Source organism: Octodon degus, unplaced genomic scaffold (genome assembly GCF_000260255.1).
Source record: "Octodon degus isolate 3935 unplaced genomic scaffold, OctDeg1.0 scaffold00007, whole genome shotgun sequence".
NCBI classification, from domain to species: Eukaryota; Metazoa; Chordata; class Mammalia; order Rodentia; family Octodontidae; genus Octodon; species Octodon degus.
The window spans coordinates 20,897,934-20,913,105 of record NW_004524583.1 but is presented as its reverse complement, the minus strand read 5'-3'; the positions used below and the strand labels follow the sequence as shown (position 1 = coordinate 20,913,105).

General features: G+C 41.6%; 1 long non-coding RNA gene across 1 annotated transcript; it reads left to right on the top strand.

Annotated features, from left to right (window-relative positions):
- The first annotated feature begins 3,959 nt into the window (after positions 1 to 3,959).
- Positions 3,960 to 14,961, top strand: LOC101576686. The gene is made up of 4 exons (XR_192351.2): positions 3,960 to 4,135; positions 5,250 to 5,373; positions 14,349 to 14,464; positions 14,576 to 14,961. It is a non-coding gene; the product is annotated as an uncharacterized LOC101576686 (long non-coding RNA).
- The last annotated feature ends 211 nt before the right edge of the window (positions 14,962 to 15,172 follow it).

Here is a 15,172-nt window from a genome sequence, read left to right as displayed (position 1 = left end):
CGTATATATATTAATAAATATGTGTATGATACAGTAAAAAAACCAGAGCAAATAATATAAAAATGAGCAAAAGAAGACTAATTTAGAGGGACTAGATTATTCAGTCTATTAATTTTAGAGCAGTCATTGACAAAATATTGCTGTCCTCTCCAGCGGCTTCGACCGAGACCAGTCTGAAATACTAAAATAATGGAGACACTCAGCTGTGACTTTGGATCCTTTGTTCTTTTTATTTTTTTTCCCTACATAGTAGTTTTTTAAATTTATACCCATTTGAATAGAATTTTATTGATGAATAAAAATCACATTTATGTGTCTTGTAAGCTTCATCATATCTTCACAGTTTCCCTGAGGGTTCCTTGGGGATATTCAGAAACATTGCTCAAGGGGAAACTTGGGAGACATTTCAGGGCTCTGAGGAATGTTAATGCACAATCTACTACATAATAAAATAGCTCATTCTTCCAGTAGATAGTGAGAGATGGAATGAGCATTACATTTGTGGTCATTACAGGGAGAGCCAAGATTCAGTGCTGAGAGGATTAGAATTCGGACATTTTTAAGGTAATACATGTGCTTTTAATATTTAAGGTACAAAATTTGTTCTAGTCATTAAATGGAATGGAGAAACTTGTAAAATATATCTACAGCTATCCATGACACAGCAAAGATTAAACTCATATCCTTGTTCTTCTTGAAGATTTGTCACACATCCATTCTGAGATTTTGGGATTTACTTTACCTTTCCTTCATGTCTTCTAATGCCTACTAAATTTTAGAGGGAGTCCCAGATGAAAAGAGGATTTAGCAGTTATTCAGTGAGTTAGACTGACAGCAGAAAAGGTTTCACATTCTATTCAGATAAAGACTAATACTAAAAGTTCTGTTCATATTGGCCAGAGAGCTAGGAGCTCCCCGAATGGATTTGTTTGTTCTTGCTTTATAGAAATAGAACATGTGATTATGGAGGCCGCCTTTTAAAGGAAGATGAAAAATTAAAAAAAAAAAATGAAATGACTATACCTTGAGTACTTCCCAATGCTGTTAAAACTAAGACAGTTGGAGCTGGTGAGATAGCTCAGTGGTCTAAGTGCCTGCCTGGCAAGCACACGGTCCTGGGCTCAATCCTCAGTATCCCATACTGTGTTGGCCACCAAAAGCAGGCCTGGTGGCACACACCTGCAATTCCAGTGCAGGCAAGGTCGAGACAGGAGGATTACTATGAGTCCGTGCTGCATAGCAGAAACCCTGTACCAAAGAAAGAAAGAAAGATTAACAACAAAAACTAAGATAGCAATCTCCATCAGGTGCTTTGGACATTTCTAAAGTAACACAAAAGAAAAAGAGGCTGTATAAATACAATGCCTCATTAGTGGTAGAAAACCATTTTTCTGTGTAATGAGCTTCTTTTCTTCCTCTTTCTACTTGTACAACTAAAAAGATGTCAACTAGTGATGACTCTGGTTGTGCACAAGCACTGTCAACTATGTACCTAAGGTGAAAACGGGGATGTGGAGCCAGGCAGGCTGCACTTTCCTGCTGCCACTCACTCTTGGTTACCTTGGACAGATCCGCATCCTCTGCTACTCTTCAATTAACTGGGTAGCGCTAGCTTAAAATCCTGAGATGGAGGATCCTGTGAACTGAGATCCATTGTCCTGTGACTTAGGAATATGCTTAGAGGACTGATATAGTCAGTAGGAGGCTCTCAGGGAAAGCCACTAGGAGAAGATGGTATTTCAGCTGCCACTAGAAAGCTGAGGAGGAGGGAGCCAGGTGATTGGAGGCGCATGGAAGGAGAAGCAGCATGCACAAAGGCCCTGGAGAGGAACGGAGAGCCCTCTCCATTCAGGAAGACTGAGAGGAGGCAGTGAGGGTGGCCCTCAAGGGATAAGAGCTGCTGTCTCATACGGAGCTGTGCTGCTAGAGACAGCTGCTTTTCTGTCCCTCACTGCAGGTAAGAAAGAAGTTACAGTGACGTACTGCCAGCTGGCCATGACCTAGGCTTGGGAGCACCAGACTCAAAGCCCTCTTTTGGACATGATAATCATCAGATCTTCAACCTGTTGAGCCTTGCTTTTCTTTCTTTCTTTCTTTCTTTTTTTTTTTTTTTTCAGAACTAGGGATTGAACTCAGGCCCTTGTGCTTGTCAGGGAAGCGCTTATTCTACTGAGCCATCTCCCCCGCCTCCTTTTATTTATTTAGACAGTTGCATTTTAGCTTGTTAAAACTTTAAAAATTATTTGTACATGTTTGCAGTACATAATGCTTACATTCATTGTGGGGAGTTGGTATGTGTACACAACACATTTTTTTTTTTTTTTTTTTTTTTTGTGGCTTGCTAGCACTCCCTGGGGACAGGGCTGGTGGAGTGAGGGTGTGGTGCTGGGGATTGAACCTCAGTCTCTGAGCTTGTCTAAGGTTGCCTAAGCAGGCACTTTACACTGCTGAGCTATCTTGCCAGCCCCAATACATCTTAATTCTTTTTATTTCATCTTCTCTTTTTTGCTCTTCCCTTTCCTTCATCACTTGGTTCCCTTCTTATTTGCAAAAGATCACCTCTTAAACCCTCAGGACTAGAAAACTAGTCACACCATGTTTTGTCGTAGGCATTCAGGACGTACCAGAGGCCTCGGAGACTTGCAGGGAGTTTTGTGTAGCTCTTTATCTTCACAGGATGTCCCCACTTCGGGAGCCAACATTATTCCGAGTGGCAGCCCTACCTGGGTCCCAAGGACAGCAACTTCTCCTTTCAACTGATGCCCAGTGGGCTGTCTTCCTTCTTTCCCAGCCTAACTCGACTCTGTAGGGGACAAGAGGAGCGCTGTCCCTCCTTCTCCAGGGACGTTCTCCTTCTCAGGGGAGCTTTGAGCCAAATTTCTCCACTTAGTGTTTTAGCTTCCTGTAAATCGTTCACTTGCTTGCTAAATTTGTTCACTTTGCTGCTGTGCTTCTCTCCGTCCAGCAGAAAAACAGCCCCGTTCAAGCAGCAGCAGCCACGGTACAAAGTAAAACGGAACCTTCAGTGAGATCACACACCTTCGGGGAAATTGACGCCCCAGTGTAAATACCACACACACACACACACACACACACACACACACACACACACGCATGCTTTTTCCAGCTTCCTTTGTGAAAAGTACTTTTGATTTTGTGCATTTGTATTTTAAGGCAGATTTCATATTAGCCTGAGGTTTTATTTAGCTCTTGGATCAAAATGAAGTCTTTCTAACTGTGAAGAAAGCATTTAGAGGACACGAACATCTTTTATTTTTATTTTTCTGAGATCTCTGGCACTCCGCCAGCAGGCAGCTACAGGCAGCCACGAAGGGAGCTGGAGCGCGAGAGCGGGTCTTTATGGATTAGTTTTCTCTCTTGAACATCTCGCTATAGCTCAAGCACAAGCAGGCGGCGCGGGAAGGAGGATCTCCCACCGCTGGCTGTCCCGGTCCCAGACGTGCCCTTCCCTGCTCTGCCTTTCCCAAGCTTACTCCAAGGCAAAGAGCAGCGTCCTCGCGGGTGTCCAGGTCTAAAGGGCTCTGACACAGTCCTGCCGCATCCTCAGCCTCCGAAAGGGGCAGTCCTCCATCGGCCCCACACCAGCTTCCATGGGGGACACCCCTTCATAGCACTCCCCTGCCTGTCGCGAGGCCCCCATCTCACTCTTGTCCAGCCAACTCCTGGACCCGATTGGGCGAGCGCAGCAGGGACCCTCTGCTCTGGGCTCTTTATTCGCAGCCCCTGCTCGTTCCCGTTCCCAACCTTGCTCCCAGCAGCCCCCGCCAGCAGTGCACCGACCTACAGGAAAGTTGCTCCCGAGCTGTGGAGGGGCGTCATCGCCTCCTAGCAACGCTCCTAGCAACCGCGTAACACCTGCTCCCTCTGGGCCAATGCGAGCGCAGAGCTGCGCGCCCGCCTCACGTTCCGAACCCAGAGTGAGCGGCTCGGGAGAGCGGAGGGACGGACCTGCCGGAGCCAGGGCTGCCCCAGCTGCAGTGCTGCCGCGGTCGCCGTCGCTGTCAGCGCCTTCTGAAGAGCGACAGAGCCGCAGAAGCCGGAGGTGCAGCGAATCCCGCACCCGTTTCCAAACAGACGCCTCCGCGATCCCCCAGCGAGTGGCCACCTCTCTCAGGTACGCCAGGACCCCCGGCCAGGGACCTTCCTCTGGGGTTCAGCAAGGACTCGTTTGCCAGAAGGGGAGGCTAGGGCCGTGTCCCCACCCCGTGTCCAGACCCTGTAAACTGGCCAGCAGCTAGTCCCAGGTCACACAGTTTGCTCGTTTAAAACCTCCGGATTGGTTCTTAAGGAGTCCCCAGCTCATCCCTATTGGGTCAGTGATCAGAAGTTTTCTGTCCTCCTTGTTTTTCCTTTGGCTTCACTGCCTGCGTGGAGCCAGGCTGGCAGGAAGCAGCGAGCGCCTATAGGAAGCCTGTGGTTATGGCTAAAATAGGATAGTAGAGTCTCGACTAATTCAATCAACATACGGAGAGCAGCGCTCTTGTAGGTCCTCCTCTGGAGAGGGTCCATTTGGCCAGGAGCAGCCGTTCACTGCTACTCAGCCGCCTGAAAAGTAACCATAGTAACTCACCTCTTTTGACGGGATCCTCCTTATTGGCTGCCTGTCTTCCTTTGGAAGGCTCATCTCTCTAAATATAGAAGATGATGAGATCTCTAAGCATACATCCATGGAGAAAAGGTGCAGTTGAACATGGCCCTTTACAGAAAAAATAAAAACTCTCTTTAACAAGGAAGTAACAATGGGCCATCTCAAATCTTGTGAGACTATATATATATGTATCATATATGTATATGATATATATATATATATATATATATATATAGGCAGAGAAAGACTGAGCTGTGTTTTAAGTTCACAGCAGCTTTGTGACTTTAGAGAGAATACTTGAGAAATTATACAGAATCTGGCATTTCAAAGCAAACAAAGGGTATCCCACTCTGATTTTAAAAGTCCATCCATTGATAATTTCGCTAAAATAATCTCTTGAGTCAATAAATAACTGGTGAGGTCAGTTATCCAGGACATTTCTTAAGCTAGTGAAGATTCTTTATGTTTATAGTTAAATCTGGAGAACATTAAGTCATTGTATATGTTTGAAGGTTTGTGTTGTCCAGACCAAGCCTACCTGAAGCATCTTAGGCAGTGTCTTCTAGCGCGTGCTCTTGCCTGACTTGCAAATGCAGCAGGATGGGTCCTATGTTATTTGTGTCTGTCTCCTTGCTTCAAGATCTCAGGTAACCATTCATGAGCCCGAGGCTGTGAGAAATGCTTGCTGTGCACTGGGGAACTCTCACCGGATTTTCTGAAGCAGTCCCAGAAATACATTTCTCAGATTGAGTCAGCATTATCAGGTAATCACTAGTTCAGAAGAAATTACTCTTTATGTATCCAGAGAAATAAATGCTAATGTAGCATTACCATAACTTACAAGATCGATAGTAGGAGTTGTTTCTATAGATGGTTGCTGGGTAGAGGTTTGCTGTAAAAAGGACATTTGTGGGCTAGCAGGTTTCCTCTCTTAAACCCAGGTAAATAGGGTGGGCCAAATCAGAAATAGCCGGACTCCGGGAATATGTCAGGTGGAAACCCTTAAGCATGGTGGGGAGGGTCTGGATGAAGGAAATGAGAGCGCTGCACATCGCCAAAAGAGGCTGTGGGGATGTTTTAAATTTAATTTGCATTAAGGCCTTGATGATAAAAAGCTTTGAGGGTGAGCACTTTGAACTCGGGGTCTAAGGTTGAACACATGTTTGAAATGAGCCTTCAGCCTTCCAGCACCAGAGAACCCCACACATACCGAGCCGTCTGTGTGCACATCCTGTAGGGCAGAGCCCAACATATGACAGGCAAATTCCAAAAAAAAAAAAAAAAAATCCAGGCTACATTTCTGCCTGTTCCTTACTTCATTTTATACAAATACAGACTCGAACATCCTTACTCAGAAACTGCTGTGAGGATGTATGCTGGTATCGTGGTCGATTTATAAATATCGTGAGAGTGTGAGATCAGATTCCTGTTGTAACTTATTAAAATGTGTATAGTTTAGTAATATTAAACATTAAAATTGCAATTTGAACCACCAAAAATGTTGTCTTTGGGAGCCATCAGCACCACCCCCTTTTCTTTCTTCTTCCATCATAATTGCTATATTTTATGCTAAGAAACAAATCCAAGGAGATCAATATGATCTGCTGTCATCTGTGATGAGGTGTGCATGCAGTTCTATTCATGCCATCAATCTTAGGAAAGTTTGAGCAAAGCAGCAACAATTATTGGTTCATGTATATGCATTAGGCTTGTGCATTAGTAATTTATATGCATCGCATCTCTTATGTAATATGCAAAGAAGCTTAAAATCATTCAGTGTCCTTTAATTTATGTGAACTTGGCTGTTCTTTCATTGAGACCACTGTTACCATCAAAAAGGTCAAATGAAAGGGCTCTTTCTTAAATTTTAATTCTGGTTCCTCTCATGAATGTGTAGAGCGTAGACTACACACTGTGTAATTTTGAACAGATCAGTTCAAAGACATTCATCAAAAATGTAATATTTACTTTTCAATAAATAAGAATATATCAATTAGTATCATTATAAAATAAACATTTAATCCTAGAGTTTTCAGTGGATCTACAGTTAGAATGAATCCACCAGTGATGAATAATGGTAATATTTTTTTTGGGGGGTGAAAGATGTCACCTATTTGTATTTAAGGATCCAGTCAGTGCTAACGCCAGTTATAACTGCACATATCCTAGGTTGTTAAGGGGGCACGAGCTTGGAGATCAAAAGCTTAGCTAAGTCTGGGACCAAAGTGTAAGCTGACATGAGCCTCTAATTTTAGTATACTTTCCTCTTGGCTCACTCTATTTGGAAGTTTTTAGGTGAGTAATAGTATTCAATTTTATGTCATGAAACCTGCATAAGAATTAAAAGCTGCCTTGAAGCACATTGCAGTTTCTATCAAGGGGCTGAGGCCCTTCCTTCTGCACCTGGACTCTGTACCCACGACTCATGCCAGCTGTCATTAGCAGTCCAAACACTGACACCCCGGCTATACTCTAAAGCCAAAGAGTAACCAGTTCAGAGTGCTCTGTTTATCAAAGCAGTATGCTCAGAAACCCAGGAGAGAAGAAGAGAAATAACTCTCAGAAGCAGAAGCAGAAGCAGAGGTGAACTGATCCAAACCACGTAACACCAAAGCCAAGGCAGAAGCAGCCCTTTGGTCATTCTTGTCAATTCCTCTTTCAAAAGAAATGATCTCTCTGTCTAGGGTCAGAATGTTAGTGTTGCTTCCTTTGTAGCCCAACATAATTGCCTTTTCCCCCCTTTTCTCCTAATTAAAATTATGCACATGAGGCAATAAAGAACCATCCAGTGTACTGCACTAATTCTCAGTTTAGGTGCAGAGAGGATAATGTTGAAAAGCAGGAGAGGTTTACTTGGATTCAGTATTTTAATATAGACTTCCATTTAGCAAACAAAATATGTATTAATATAATGTGCATTGTAGACAGCAAAGAGCACCAAGTCTTCTCAATAGCAGAAGGACTTAGGTCTTCGAAGTGGTGCCTAGACAGAGAGAATGGGTGGGTGTGAGGTTGGGAGCCCTGCAAGAGTATATTAGTTTTGAAATGCTTGTCCAAAGGGGTCAGGGTTGGGAACATCAAGAAAAGCTAGAGACTGCAGAGAGTCAGGACTCCAGAGCCTAGTAGTCGTGGCGAACCTATGATATGTGTCACAGCTGTATCATTGAGCACAGTGCAGTTCAAATAGAGAAGCTAGACTGTCTGAAGAAAAGCACCCTGGGAGTGAAGATAAATCTACCTCTAGAGGAACTCCCTGTGAGAACAGCAGTCCAGCATCCTATGAATGAGTGTTCACATATGAACCCACTCCAGGGCGAATTCTGGCATATTGTTAATGTGCAAAGTTGTTCTTTTGTTCCATTTTGTGTTTCTCTACAACCCTCATGGGATACTAGAAGCAACATTGGCCCAGATAGATATTTTTATTAATATCCCCAAATAGGTTATTGATGATGAAAAATGAAAGGCGATGTGGTTGACATAGCTCTGGCACTTTCTGAAAGACCACTGTCATCTATGAGTCAGGGATTAAAACTCTCCTCTCTGAGGAACACTTGGGGGGTCCGTAAGGAAGTTGTAGCATCTCTCCAAGTTTTATTGGAGAGCTATTACTTGGATGACATAGGGGCAATATGGCTGGTTGGCTAAGTTTTCTTTTGAGTGAAGAGAAGCCTTGTCCTGTAAAACCTGTACTTGTGGTAGGTGGTAAATCACCAAGTCTAGCCAAAAAGCTTAATGCACTTGGTCTCTGTCATTAGTAGGACTGTTTCATTGAATAAGTTGGCTGTGCTGTAACATCTAAGGTAATGTTATGATTGCCTGGCTGGTCATATGTCATTAATGACATCCTCTGGGGTTCAGAGATCATTCCCAGTGGAGATGAGCTTGTGGAGCTGCTGCTGTTTCATATAATTTTTCATGCCTGTGTTCAGGGTCCTCAGAAGTGCCATGGGGTCTAGTACTAGACAGGACTGCTGGTGTCTTGTAAAATGGTGCTCACAGGCAGTCTCTGGAAGTGCCTAAGAAAATCTTCTATGATCTTTATTTCAATTTGTTGGTAATCCTAAGCTGTCAGTAAACTCAATATTGTGCTCAGGGTGTATGATAAATCTGAAGAAACAGATTGCTCCATTGATTTGGAGCTTACAATTGGCACTGAGTTAAACTACTGTAGAACGTATCAGATGGAAAGGTTTAGGCAATGGGTTCTTCGAGGAGAAAGAGAGCTGATGGAGTGTTGTCACATATCAACAGAGCTGAAGTCCTACAGAAGCCGTGTCACAGCAGCCTGGAATTCTGTACCCAGCTACCTTTGTGAACATACTCATGAATGTTTTATGTAACCTGTGCCTCACAATAAAAAGAAGACAAATGTCTAAATGAAACATAATGCTGTTGAGTAGGCTCTATATTTATGATTTCAGAATGGAGGTCTCTGTAAGAATAATAAAAATACTAACATTTATTGAGCAGAAAATATGAGCCTATGTGGTAGGCAGTGGGTCAGTGCTTTTTAAATATCACCTTATCTAATTCACATAGAACTGAATAAGTTTGATGTTACCCTCCCCCCACTTATAGATAAGAAAACTAAAGATCTTTGGGGTTAAATAACTTGCTCAAAGACACCAAGTAAGTAAATTGTAGAGTGGGTTTTTTTAGTTTAGGGCAAAGAATAGATTGCTATGAGAGGGCTGCTCCTTGATGGTGTCTGTTCTTTCTGAGTGTTTATGCTAAAATATTTTAAGCCATCCAGCAAAGCTGTAGAATGGAGCTAACAGAGGTAGACACAATATTTATTTTTAAAAAATGTGGTCCTTAGGAAGGGCATCCAATAGTTTTGCCACCTTCAAAGCATTATTTATATAGGGGTGTGTATAATTTGTAAGGCTTGTACCAGGCTACCACTATCAAAAGGAAAATCAATGAGAGATTGTGAAACCAAAGTCTATGACTTGGCCACCACATAAGCTGGGACATTGATCTGAAGCAGAATTCATCTTATCTCTCCCCGTTGCTCAGCCTCCTTCCCTTCTGTCTGTGGTCAGAGTGCATGCACCCCAAAGAATGGTTTCAACTCTGATTTGGCAACATACTGATTAATATGTTGGGGGAGAAAATGAAATCCTTACCTCAAACACCTCACTTTTTCAGCATCCTGTGGGTTTTCTAGTGTGGGACAAAGAGTGGATTACATGACAGGGCTCGGGCTCTTCCTGCTGTCTGTTCTTTCAGTGTGCATAAATGAATTTGTTGATGCTGTTTCCTTAATGATTGTCCCTGGGCCAAGCACCAAATGAAATCACCTGTACAATAACAGGATTTTAGTTGTCTGGAGGCAGAAGCAGAACAATAAGGAAAGGCATTTGAGCAATCATTTTTAATTAAATTTTAAACATTTATTTAGAGAAATATGTATAAATTGTACTGCCAGACTCTAGTGAGAGGGATGGCCGTTCTGATTTGTGGCTTTCATTCTGTGGCTCGTTGAGGTTTTACGCTGTGAAATATACTGAGCTTGGTACAGATGTATTGTTCATCCAGTGACTGCAGAGTCAAAAACAACTGTAACGCTCAAGCCAGTATTAGTCACTTCACCTTTGGACATAAATTCAGCCTCAATTTAATTCAATTTTATTCAATTTATACACTGTTCTCAGAGGTCAGAACATGAATATAAAAACATGTAGTCATTTTATTCTTTCTTGTTTATCAGCTTTATTTGAATCACAGGCAAGATTGAGCTTGGCTTTTTAGTTGCAGGAGAATGATCAGCATATGTGTGTTTTGTGGATCATCACATGATGATACAACCTGGATATTTGGATTAACTATCCAGATGATTATCTGAATTTTCCAAAGACAGTTTGCATTTCTTTCGCCATACACCAGAAACATTTTCTTGGAACTCTTATAGAATCTATACTATATTTCTCAAGTTGCTCATTTGAAATAACTTCTTAGGGTCCTCTTACAAATTATCATCTAATCTCTTGGAAGGCAGGGGCATGGACAGACAGAGCCTTCAGAGGAGAAGAACAGGCTGGGTGGGGATGTGCTTCTGTGTGACAGATCTGTGCCTACTGGCATTAACAAAGGCTACAGTTGGATTGAGAGTTTAGTGTGTGCTGCCACAGAGCCAGGCATTAGTGGCCTCGTGAGCCAGTATCTTTCTCTTCCCACTTTACAAATGAGATTCACGTAGAGCTCATATGACTGGTTCAAGGCTCCACAACTAAGAAGTGGCAGAGGTGAAATTCAAAGCTGTTTCTACTGCTTCAAAGCCCAAACTCTTAGCTGTACACCAGACTACGGACCACTGTGCTCTTGGAGGCTGTGGTTTCCTCATCTGTACACTGAAGATGCTGGGCCAGGTGATAAATAGACAGTGTTTAGCTCTGAAGCTTTTGGGTTCTAATCCAGCATGTAAACAGATGCAGGAACTTACGTTTTTCTATATAGGTTAGCGTGAAAATGGCTAAAACTATCTTCCAAAATTTGATGTGGGAAACAGTTCGTCTAGCGAAACAGCCACAAAGAGGTAACTGTCAGACTGAATCCAGCTGTGCGAACTTTTCAGCCTTTCAAAAGCCCACACATGTGCTTTTTCTAAGAGCAATGAACTGAATGGCTAGGTATGGCCCTTGGAAGAGTTAAGCCTTGGTGCTGATCCTCCCAAGAGCTCACTGTATTTCCAGAGTTGGATATATTCTATACCTCAGACTAACTGCTTGAATACAGCAAGACAGAATCTTTATGAACTTGGGAATCATTTAACCATCTTTGGTCTTTTTTTTTTTCTGCCTCTTTTATTTATTTATTTTTTTATTTTAGGGAAGGGTCTACAGGGTGTTCAGGGTCTCACTACTAGATTGGACTCGTAGTGATTCTCCTCTTTACAGCCTCTGAAGAGCTGGGATTATAGGTTTGCACCACCCCGCCCAGTTTCAGTTGCTGTCTCGGCATACCTCAGGGGCAGGGCCGGATGGCAGGCTGGGGGATCAAACCCCTGACCCCTGCGCCTGCTTCCAGGTCCTTTAGTCCACTGAGCTATTTGGCTGGCCCGTGGTCTTCATTTTTAATTCAAAATAGTTTCCTTGGAGGTTCATTAGGAAGCCCGAATAATAATTCTGTTTGACATTTGCTTCTCTAAGCTACAGCCTGCCCTCTTTTTCATTATTATTCATTGAAAACTTTTTAATTGTTCATAAATGCTATAGGCATTGCTTTGCTTAGCAAGATTAAATGTGCACTGTTCATATCTATATATGAACAGCATTTGTCTATGATAAGTTTATTCTCATTTCCAATCCCTTCCTCATTCTTCCCTTCAATGTAGTATTTCTTTGGATAGTGCTTAAAAAAGAGAGAGAGAGAGAGAGAGAGAGAGAGAGAGAGAGAGAGAGAGAGAGAACTTTCTTAGTATAATGTAAACAGCAGCCGTGATGCCTCTTAGTGTAAGGCTAGGGATGGAAACACTGATGTTCCAGACCTGTAGAAACTCAGGGCTTAGGGCTATGAATTTGCTTTAAGGAGCCTACAGGTGAACCTGACAATCCCTATCATTTGAGAACCACTATTATATCAACTAATTAAATAGATTTAAAAGAAGCATAAGTGGGGCCGGGGAGATGGCTCAGTGGAATAAGTGCTTCCCTGGTAAGCGCAAGGGCCTGAGTTCAATCCCCGGTTCCGCCAAAAAAAAAAATAATAATAATAATAATAATAAAAATAAAAGAAGCATAAGTGATTATCACAAGGGATAAACTGAAGCACTCTCACCCAATTATTTGACTAAATACCTTAAAATACCCCTCATAAGATATAGCGAGCCAAGCTCATCCCCCCAAACCAAACCAAACCGAACCAAAACAAAAGTATCACATGAGTAATATGGGGTTATTAATGCTTTGTTTGTTTCCTATATGCAAATTTGCTTGCTTTTTTTCTAACTTTTTGAAGTCAGAAATACAAATAAGCTGAGGTTTTTTTTTTTTTTTTTTTTTAATTAAATTCAGTAAAAAGCTGTCAGGCTCAGGTTGCTGTGGTTCGATCCTCACAACTCCAGCCAGCCAAACCTGCCCTGAGGGCATGCGGAGAAAAAAAAAAAAATCCTTAGAAATTAAATTTAGGGATTGTGTACACATAATTATCATTACATATCCATCTCTTTTAAGTCAGGTATACAAGTGATTTATTTGAGTCCCGTAACAAAACAGATGAACTCTGATATAAGGTTGTTGGGGAATTTATAATCCAAAGTGTTGCTAGTGAGAATCTGGAATGCCTGGGGTGTCATTTATTTATTTATTTTAAATAGATGTCAAATTTATTCATTGATCTATTTGTTTATTTATTTATTTAAATGTATTTAGTGGTTGTAGGGTCTCACTACACAGCCCGGACTTGTGGTGATCCTCCTGCTTTCAGCGTCCCCAGTGCCACTACGTCCGGACTCGGGCCGGCTCAGCCCGCCCTGGGGTGGGACTGGTACAACATGTAGTGTTGAACCGCAGTCCCCGAGCTTGCCTAAGCTTGCCTAAGCAGGCGCTTTAGTCCGCTGAGCTATCTCGCCGGCCCACGGGGTGTCATTTAGTGCCATTTCCTACTGGCTTAAGAAAACCATCCAGCTTCAAAAATAACTGCAGGAAATTTTATACAAATACTTCCAAGCCTGAGGAAAGACTAGAAGAGGTAGGTTCTTGAAGAGTATATTTGTAATATTTAAGCCTTTAAAAGCTTGAGATTTTGTAAGAAAGGTAAAACTGTCTTACTGTAAAGTTAACCAGCTCTTTAATAAAACTATCTTGTGCATTAAATAGTCCTGACACAGAAATATTTGAGGGTACCGATTAAGGGCACAGTAAATTATGTTCAGATGTAATTTTTCTTTCTGGTCTGGCCCCCAGAGGTTGAATGACTACTGAACTGGACTCAATTTGCTTTCAAAATTCATTCATTGCTCAGAATAGGAAACTACTGGTTTTTAGAAAGTCTATCTTGCCTACTTTCTGTGGTGTGAGCGCCACCTGGAGCACTCTTTAGGAACTCTCTTTATTTGAAATCATTTCCGGAAATCTTTATTTGAAGTCGATTCTGAAAATTTGTTCTTCCTTAAACTAGTCAGAGCCCTCAACAGAAAAGTATTTAAAAAGAGCAAACAAAGATCTTCACTATCATAAATCATACCAAAATCATGTTTTCTAGTGAAAACTTGAGCTTTCATAACCTCAATCTTTTTCACATATTTACCTCCTTTACACCATGAACAATTCTAGCATTGGTCGGTAGACACATAGGTATCTCAAGTGTGATTTTACCACTAGAAATTTTATGCCAATTTTATTAACACAGCAAACCTGTATTCTAGGCCCTTTAACTTAAGAATGATGAACTCTTACCTGCCTCCTCCTATTCACTTCTGTGCATCCATTTCAAACTTGGGTGTGTTCTGACATAAGAAAGCACAACATTAAATGGTATCAGTGTTTTATTTCTGAGGGTCCATGTAAGATTTTACACAACAAGGGTCCTCTGTTGTGTATCTGAATGGTGGCGCTGTCCTCCGATAGGCTTTTAAATCATAGTACAATCATCACCAACTACTTTGCCACATGGTTGAATGAGATGAGAGCAATTTCTGTAACAGCCAATTTCTTATCACGAGTATAATTTATGTAATAAAATATTCCTTGCCACAATAAAGTCTAATTTTTCTCCAATTATTTTCTTTATTTAGCTTACCTGACAAAAGTATTAACATATTCATTAACAACGTCGAAAGTAGCCTACTTTAAGAGAAAATATGCAGAAGAAGAAGATTTACATCAGGATTACCATGGGTATTTTCCAAAAGTAAGGATTTGCATAGTATCATATTGCCATGTTTTTATCAATGTTTTCACAGTATCAAGGTCTGGTTTTCACTGTTCTAAACTGGATTGAATAATTGTGTTTGCTTCCCAGCACCTGATATTACCTGAAGACAGGACTTGCATCCTCAAACTTTCTTTGGAGAAGCTCAGGTTTCTAGAAGACCCAGAGACTTACTTGAGAAGGTCTGTGTTAATTAACAATTTGCTGAGGAAGATACATCTAGAGACGGAGAAAGAGAACTATGAGTACTTTAAAGAAGCTCCCTGTTATAAGACTGCTTATTCTGATACAAGAAAACGGCTGAAGTTTATGGTACAAGAATGCTGTTCTCAGTCTCTCTATTATGAGGAGCTGCATTCGTATCATATTGTGCCTTATGCTTCGGAGAATGCCATTTATGGAATGGGTTACACTAGCAGCCACTTGGAGCAAAATTCTCAGTTGCTTATTTATAAAATGAATTAAAGTAACTGTTACTTTGTTTCTAAATGCCTGAACTGTTTATAGTGAAGATGTTCATATATGGCACCGATGATGGGTGCGTTTGATATCAAAGATGAGATGCATGTTCTACTAATGGGAGAGAACCATGGTTACTACTCAGCAGTCCTTACTATCATCAAATTGAATTCCAAATATGTCCACTTATCGTAAGGCAGTGACTTCATGCATTAGAAGCAAAAAAAA